Source organism: Lactuca sativa, chromosome 1 (assembly GCF_002870075.4).
Source record: "Lactuca sativa cultivar Salinas chromosome 1, Lsat_Salinas_v11, whole genome shotgun sequence".
NCBI lineage: Eukaryota > Viridiplantae > Streptophyta > Magnoliopsida > Asterales > Asteraceae > Lactuca > Lactuca sativa.
Genome location: NC_056623.2, coordinates 42,110,589 through 42,118,151, shown reverse-complemented (window position 1 = coordinate 42,118,151; position 7,563 = coordinate 42,110,589). Strand labels below are relative to the sequence as shown.

The window sequence follows — 7,563 nt, the reverse complement described above, 5'->3', positions numbered from 1 at the left end:
TCTTTTTATCTTGCATCGACTCCTCCTTTTGATAGAAACCTCTTGTCATCATCTTGTATTTTTCCTCCTTTGCCTTTTTGTGTTCATCATATGGTAGCCACTCCTTTCTCGGTTTTCTCCAATCCTTATCATATCTATTGCCACTTGAATAGCATATTTGTACTTTCCGGTTCCCATTCTCATCTAGATCACAATCCTTAGTAAGGTGAGGCCCGCTACAATGGTCACATCCCACCCGGATGACATGGATGGATAGATCCATCTTTGTCATTCTTCGGTCTAAGCTATCCAATTTTGCCATCACTGCCACTATATTATCGGACACCGAGTTCACCACCCCACAAGTCAATTTATTCCTTGAATTATGATATTCTCTAGAGTGCTTAGAGAATTCTTCAGTTAACTCTTTTATAACTATGAGGTTTTTCTTCGTGAGTGGTCCTTGGGAGTCAAGGAGCTGCCTTGTTGTAACATTTACTTCATCATAGAAAATGGAGACTTATTGTTGAATGTTCAAGTCATTGTGGAGGAAATTCCTAAACAAGCTTTTGTATCTCTCCCATGCCTCATATAGTGACTCGCCCGGTTGTTGCTTGAAATTGGCAATGACTTTCTTCAATTTTGCTATTTTTGAAGGAGGGCAAAATTGGTCAATGAACTCTTCACGCATTTTGGCCCATCTGGTGATGGACCCTGGAGGGAGTGATTTTAGTCAATCTTTTGCGACTCTCTTAAATGTCACCGGTAACATACAAAGCATAAGGGTCTCGCGAGGCACATTAGGAATGTTGAAGTAGTCAGCTATGTCGTTGACCTCGTCGATATGCTTGTATGCGTCTTCGTAATCTTTCCCGTAGAATGGGATGTCCTTGATTTGAGCGAGTATGTGGCTCGAAGGTAGCAGTTGCTGGAATCGCGGGTTGCACGAGTCCCGGCCCGGTATCATCACGCATCCTCTTCTTGTATTCACCCATGGTGATATCAGAAATGTTAGCCATGGTGTTATCGGGTTCGCCTTCTTGGTCGTTTTCTTCTTTAGTTTCTGTTTCGGTTTTGTATTCGGTTTCTTTTGGAATTGGATCTTGTTCAAAACTCTCGAGCTAGCTTCCGTCGCTCTTCTGACTGCTAGACTCACCAACTTTCTTGCTTTTCTTCTTTCCAAAAACCGATTTAAGGTCCTTGAAATGTGATTTCTTTGGCAGGTTAGTGTCTTCAACGGTCTTATCCTTGTACTTCATCTAAGCTGATTCCGAATTTTCAAAAGGTGGTTCCAAAGATGAGTTCGATCCTCGGGTCATAAAATACCTGAAAGAAACAGAAAACACGCATAAAAAGAACAAAATTGTAATAAAACAAAATTGAAAATTTTACAAAGGACTCGTCGAGTCCGTTCGACTGGACTCAAAGAGTTCAACATAAAATTTTAAAAATTAACAAGACTACTAAATAACTAAAACTAGATAACTAATTAACTAAAATGGTAACTTTGTGCAAGATAAATCTTACACAAAGGATCGATAGCATTAGCAATTAAGATAACTAATTAAAACCGTTCCCGGCAACGGCTCCAAAAACTTGATGTGTGTAAAATGCACTAGTTTAATCCTACTACTTCAAACACAAATAAACACACGAAAGGCAGTGTATCTATCGTTAGCAATATAGTTCAAGCAAGCAGGGTATCGAACACAGGAACGGTAACTACTAAATTAAATACTAAAATTACCTAATTAAAACAAATAATAAAAAGAAGGGGTTTTCTCTATTTTTGAAAGATTAGAAACTTAACAATTAATTAATACTTAAACAAAAAAACAACTAGCAGCTAAGGAAATTGAAGATAACTAGATTCAATAATAAAAGAGACTTCTGTTTAGGTTCGAATCACTTGTTTCTATAGTTGATTTTATGGCAAGTGCAATGGATTATTTTGTCATCGACTACCGATAATTGTGATTAGACTCGTGTTCACTATTACTAATCCTTAGAAAACAGTTTAATTTAAACAGTGGTCAATTGGTTAAACTAATGAATTTCTTAGTATTTTGATTCGAGTTAAGTAAGACTCGTAGTTTAGCTAATTAAATGACTAATTTAATCAACATCTTGTATGGTTGTTCAGCACACAAGCTTACACATTAACTTACCTGTTTTCTGTTAATCCTAGGTTCATATTCACTAAGCATATAATGTTGTTTTCACATAAATCATATGAAGCAAGTAATTAAGAGGATGTTCATGCAACTCAATAGACTTGGTAATTAACAGAAAAAAAATTATTGTCAACACATAAGGATCGATTACAAGCTTAGCAAAACAGTTTTCACCAAATCAAATAATCCACACCATAAAATCAAATTTTATTAACAAGTTATTCTACCTTAAACAGAATATACGAGTTTTAGCTCATAATTATAGCAAATAATAACTCAAAACGAAATCTAGAAGTAAAAACATGGTTTTGTTCAAAAGATTAAGAAGAAGTTAGTATATGTTGCCTTTAATCACTTTCGAATTGAACTCTAGGGTGAAATCTTCGAACTCCAGAGCTTCAATAACCCTTCAATCGCAGTTGAGTCGCCAAAGGTATCCAGAAGAGGTTTTTGTTTCGGATTATTATGTCTTATTTATAATTTTTTGAAAATAGGGGCGACTCGTCGAGTCCAGTGACCAACTCGACAAGTCCATCACTAAGAATCCGTGTACGGAAAGTCTTTAAGTCTTCGCGAAGATTCGTGTCTACTCGGCGAGTAGATGGCCAACTCGTCGAGTTCTTTATTCTTTTAGCCTCATTTTCTTCTTTATTTGTTCCCCGAGCTTTCGTTTTCTATTCCCGCTTCCTTTTTAACTCGAGCATGTCTTTTAGGCTGCAAATACAATTTAAATACAATTAAATACCTTTTGTTCAATAATTAGGCCAAATTAGCCAAAAAAATATTAAGATTTTAGATAAACTATGTAACTAATTATGCACATATCAATCATCTCGATTTCCAGTCTCTTGGAATAACAAAAGCATGAAAGAATATACTTTTGTTGCAGGTCTTTCCAAGATGAGAAAGAATATTATAAATACTTTGAATGGTATGATAAACTAACTAGTGTATGGTACAAGTGAAGTTTAACAAGTTGAAGTCTCAAACCATTACTTCCCACGATCCTACTATTTATAAATCTCAACTCCAGTTTTTTGTTTTTCATTTGGGTTATGATTTCCTTATTTGTCCTTTTGATAATCCTTGTAAGGATGCTACTTTTCTTATTGTAGAAGGGTTAAGTAGTTAGGTCAATAATTTGTGTAGGTCTTGGGGATTACACTATGGCATTGACTAGGAGATATATCGACGAACACACATTGGTTATTGGCAATAATGTGTTTAACTGGAACTCTCTCATTTTTATCAAGGTTAATGTTCTTTGTTGGAGGCTTGCATTAGATAAACTTCCAACAATAGTTAATCTAATGCACAGAGGTATGGATATACCTCTACTCATTGTTTGGCTTGTAATTTGGTGGCACAACATGGGTATTGGGTGTGGTTTGTAAGTTCACATTTATTGTCTTTATTGATTGGAAGATGTGGCTCACGGCTTTAAGGTGCAACAAGAAAGTAAAAAACATTTTAGAAGCTATTTGCCTTGCTACTCGGTGGGTGATGTGGGTGTATAGAAATAATTGCTTGTTTTGTTGTGTTAAGCAAAAAAGAAAAGTTATTCCACAAGACCGTAGCTCTTTTTTTTTTTTTTTTTTTTTTTTTTTTTTTTGGGGGGGGGGGGGGGGGGGGGGGGGGGGGGGGGGGATTGTAATAGGGGTAAGAAAGTTAATCCAGAATTGGATGTAGAACTGAGAACCTGATTTTTCATTTCCTGATGTGATTGTTTTTCTTTGTTAAGTTACTTGCTAAACTTTTTAATAAAATATTTTAGTTGTTAAAAAATACACATTCGGTTAACAACATGTAATTTAACTCCAATTAATTGTTTTATTTGATTATAACTTATAGCAAAGACTTATACACACTTATTGAGAAGGTGCATTTGTTTGTAGTTATTTAATGTTTATAGACAATCTTCTTTGGTTTAACTCATCCACGTTCATTTGTGTTAGACATACTGTATAACTAATCGTTTATCCGCGTCAAGCGACGGGTGCGAATAATTTCATATAGAAATTGGTTTTAGAGGTGATTATTTCTTTTGCAGCAATTATTTCTTTTGCACAAATAATTTGCTACAACTAAAAAATTGTCAATAAGATTAATGCTAGCAAGTATGAAATCAATAATAATAAAAAATATAGAGTTATGACTGTCTTAAAATGTATATGAACATATGATTGATTGTATATTATTAATCGTAAAACACTTTTTAATAAACTTTACTTTACCTTCTTAGATGATATTATTCCTTAGCGGTGTTCCAAATTACCCGATTCCATAAATCTGGAAAATATGATCCGTAATTATCTGAAATTTCTGATATGTACAATAGTTCGGTTCGGTTTTTACTAAAACTAAAACCGAATACATTTTTTTTTTGTTTTCTCTATTTTTGGAAGAATTAAATTGTCATTTTTTAGGTTTTAGGTTTTTTTGATTTATTTTATTTTATTTTAACAATATTTATGGCCTTATACGTTGACATTTTTGTTTTATGTTTTTACCTTTCCATATTAAAAATAGTAAAGCTTAGGAAACATAAACTTATTAGTAAATGTTGGATATATACAAATTACAAATATAGATATGATTTTTTAACTTACACAATGTTGGATATATACAAATTACAAATATAGATATGATTTTTTAACTTACACATAACAAAACTAACTTTTTTATCTTGAATTTAATTGAAGGAAAGATGTGTTATAATCTTAGTTTATAGTGATAACATGTTAGATAGTTGATTATTGATCATCTATAATTTTTTTTAGAAAGGAAGAGACCTAAACAGAAATAGAAATTAAGACCTATTCTTCCAATACATTCCAAAAAATATAACAATTACACTGTACAAACTTTTACTTGACATATTTCTTGAGTTGCGTCTTGTAAGGGACCATTATTCTATAGTAACAAAAAGCTCACATCAACTATCATAAAATGGTCTACCACTTAGAAACATAACGTAAGAAAATTATAAAGGGTTACCATTTGAAAATTCCTCAATGCTTTAGGTTTAATTTCTAACAAAAATCCACATCATCAATTCAAATAGCAAATTCTAAACAATTTAGTTAATGCAATTTAACATAAATTTCAAAGTTTCTATGACCAAAAAAATAAAATTGTTAAAGCTAGAAAATTAATCCAATAAGATGAAAATAAACCACTTATATTGATTTATTAAAAAAACTAAAACTAAGATAAATGTAAGTACATTTCATTTCCTTGCATTTAGCCTTTTAGATTAAAAATAATGTGGTTGACGTACCTATAATTTTTTCACCAAATGAAACATTATTTTGGACCTTGGCTATTCACAAAAAAGTTTCACTCATGACTGCTACCACGAAGTTTCCAAAATCTAGTATGATTTTGGTTTTTTCTTAGACAAAATAAAAAAAAAAAGTGCAGTTCACACATATACTTACACAACCAACCAAACACACACCCACAATTGTTCTACTTTCACATTTTTAGTTGTTATAATCAAACTTGCAATCAATGTTTCTTCCAATTAAATGAAAGTAGAATGCTTCAATTGATATTAAATGAAAGTAGGATGCTATAATAACAATTAGATGAGAGTAGTATGCTATGATAATCAATTAAATAAAAGTAAGTTTCTTTTTATTAAATATCATTGTCATTCAACCTCCAAAAGTGGGGATGGTGGCTACTACAACCAAATAGTTGTTTTACTTGCAACCAAAATCATAAACTTACAAATTTCATGTAAAAGTTTGTGAAATATACCACACAGTTGGTGCAAAATATGTGACCATAATCCCCTGCTTATTCTCATGATACAATTATTTAGTAAACATTTGTATTTTTTATATCCAAAATATTACCTCTTAATCATTTGGGTATGTATCTTGCCACCATTGTAAGGCAATATGCAAGCCTCTGTGTCACACCCCAAAACCGGAATGGCGGAAACGTTCAAGGGTGGAGGACATCATGTTCAGTATCACAACAATGCATAGTAGTAAACAAGCAACAACATCATCCATTGCATTAATAGTATAATTTAATACAAGTGTGTTCTGTTAAGTTTAATAGACACCAAAAAGTAAATCAAAATATGAGATGAGTCTTGAATGTGCTCCATCTTCTCAAAAGCCTGGTATCGGTACCTGTCTACTGATGACCTGAGAATACAAGTTATTTTGAAAGAGTTGATCAGCTTTAAAGCTGGTGAGATCATAAGTATTTTAGTGTAATTGGTTGTATGAAAGTGTTTGTATGCACTTGATGAATAAGTTTGTAAATGTTTGTAATTGTTTGTAAATATTTGAACTCTCCTAGAAAACCCTATGTTTTCTACTAAAAGCAGCCTTCTACCAAGGCATCAAATGTTTGTATGTATAACTCTTGTAAGAGTATGTATTTTCCCAATTCTGACTATCATTAACCAAAAATATAGTTTTTACATTACTGTTCATTGTGAGAAGATCACAAGTGAATGCAATGGGGAAATAAAATACTATTGTAGTGTTGTATTAGGTAACTACTGCTGTACTAACTACCTTAATCCAATTGTTAATTAAAGTACCATGTAATATGCCTGTACCATACTACTGACTAAAAACACGATGATGAAAGACGTCGGAAGAAATTGATGGGTTTTAGGTAAAACAAATAAACTAGAAAACAATTCCTAAGTTCACATGCAACCTACTTTGGATCTATGTTTTATCTATTGAACATACAACTTTGAATTGCAAAACAAGAACCCTAGAGGAGAGAGGCTATAATCGAAATTTACAAACTAGGGTTTAGTAATTACATACCTTTCAATTGTTATAGTAAACAATTGATGACTCCCTTGATCTTGATCTTGATCTTCTTGGAAGCTTAGCACCACAAGTGTAATGCCTCTAATGGAATCACACCCAAACTAGCAAGAAGGAAAGTAGAGGAGAGAGGGAAGAGGGAGTATGCAAAATTTCGGCCCTTAGGGTTTCTTCAAAAGAAAAGAGTGACCAAAACATGAACCAGGAGGCTCCTTATATAGCTGATGGATCTAGGGTTTAGGGGAAACCCTAGTTATCCTTTGCTTAGGGCCTAAGCAAACCCAAGGGCCTTATCCAAGCCCTATGGACGAAATTATTAGGGTTTTCCCTAAAGATTTCGCCCACCCTTATCCAAGGGGGTTCTAGAGCCTTCCACTCAACTATTAGATAATTGCAAACTAGTCCTTGCACCTTATAATTAATTCTTTTAACCCCGAAATTAATTCTAATTAATTTCTGGCTAACAATTAATTAAACAAAATAATTTCTTATTAATATATTAATCTTTTAACATATTAATAAATTCATTTATATTAATTTATTAATCTTATAATAAATTAATATCTCTCCTTTCATAATTTCCTTGTCCGGTTGCTAGGTTT

At 32.7% G+C, this 7,563-nt stretch overlaps 1 non-coding gene across 1 annotated transcript; it reads left to right on the top strand.

The window, feature by feature from the left end:
- Window positions 1-515: 515 nt before the first annotated feature.
- On the top strand, window positions 516-622 carry LOC111910908 (small nucleolar RNA R71). The gene has a single exon (XR_002856677.1). It is a non-coding gene; the product is annotated as a small nucleolar RNA R71 (small nucleolar RNA).
- Window positions 623-7,563: the final 6,941 nt, after the last annotated feature.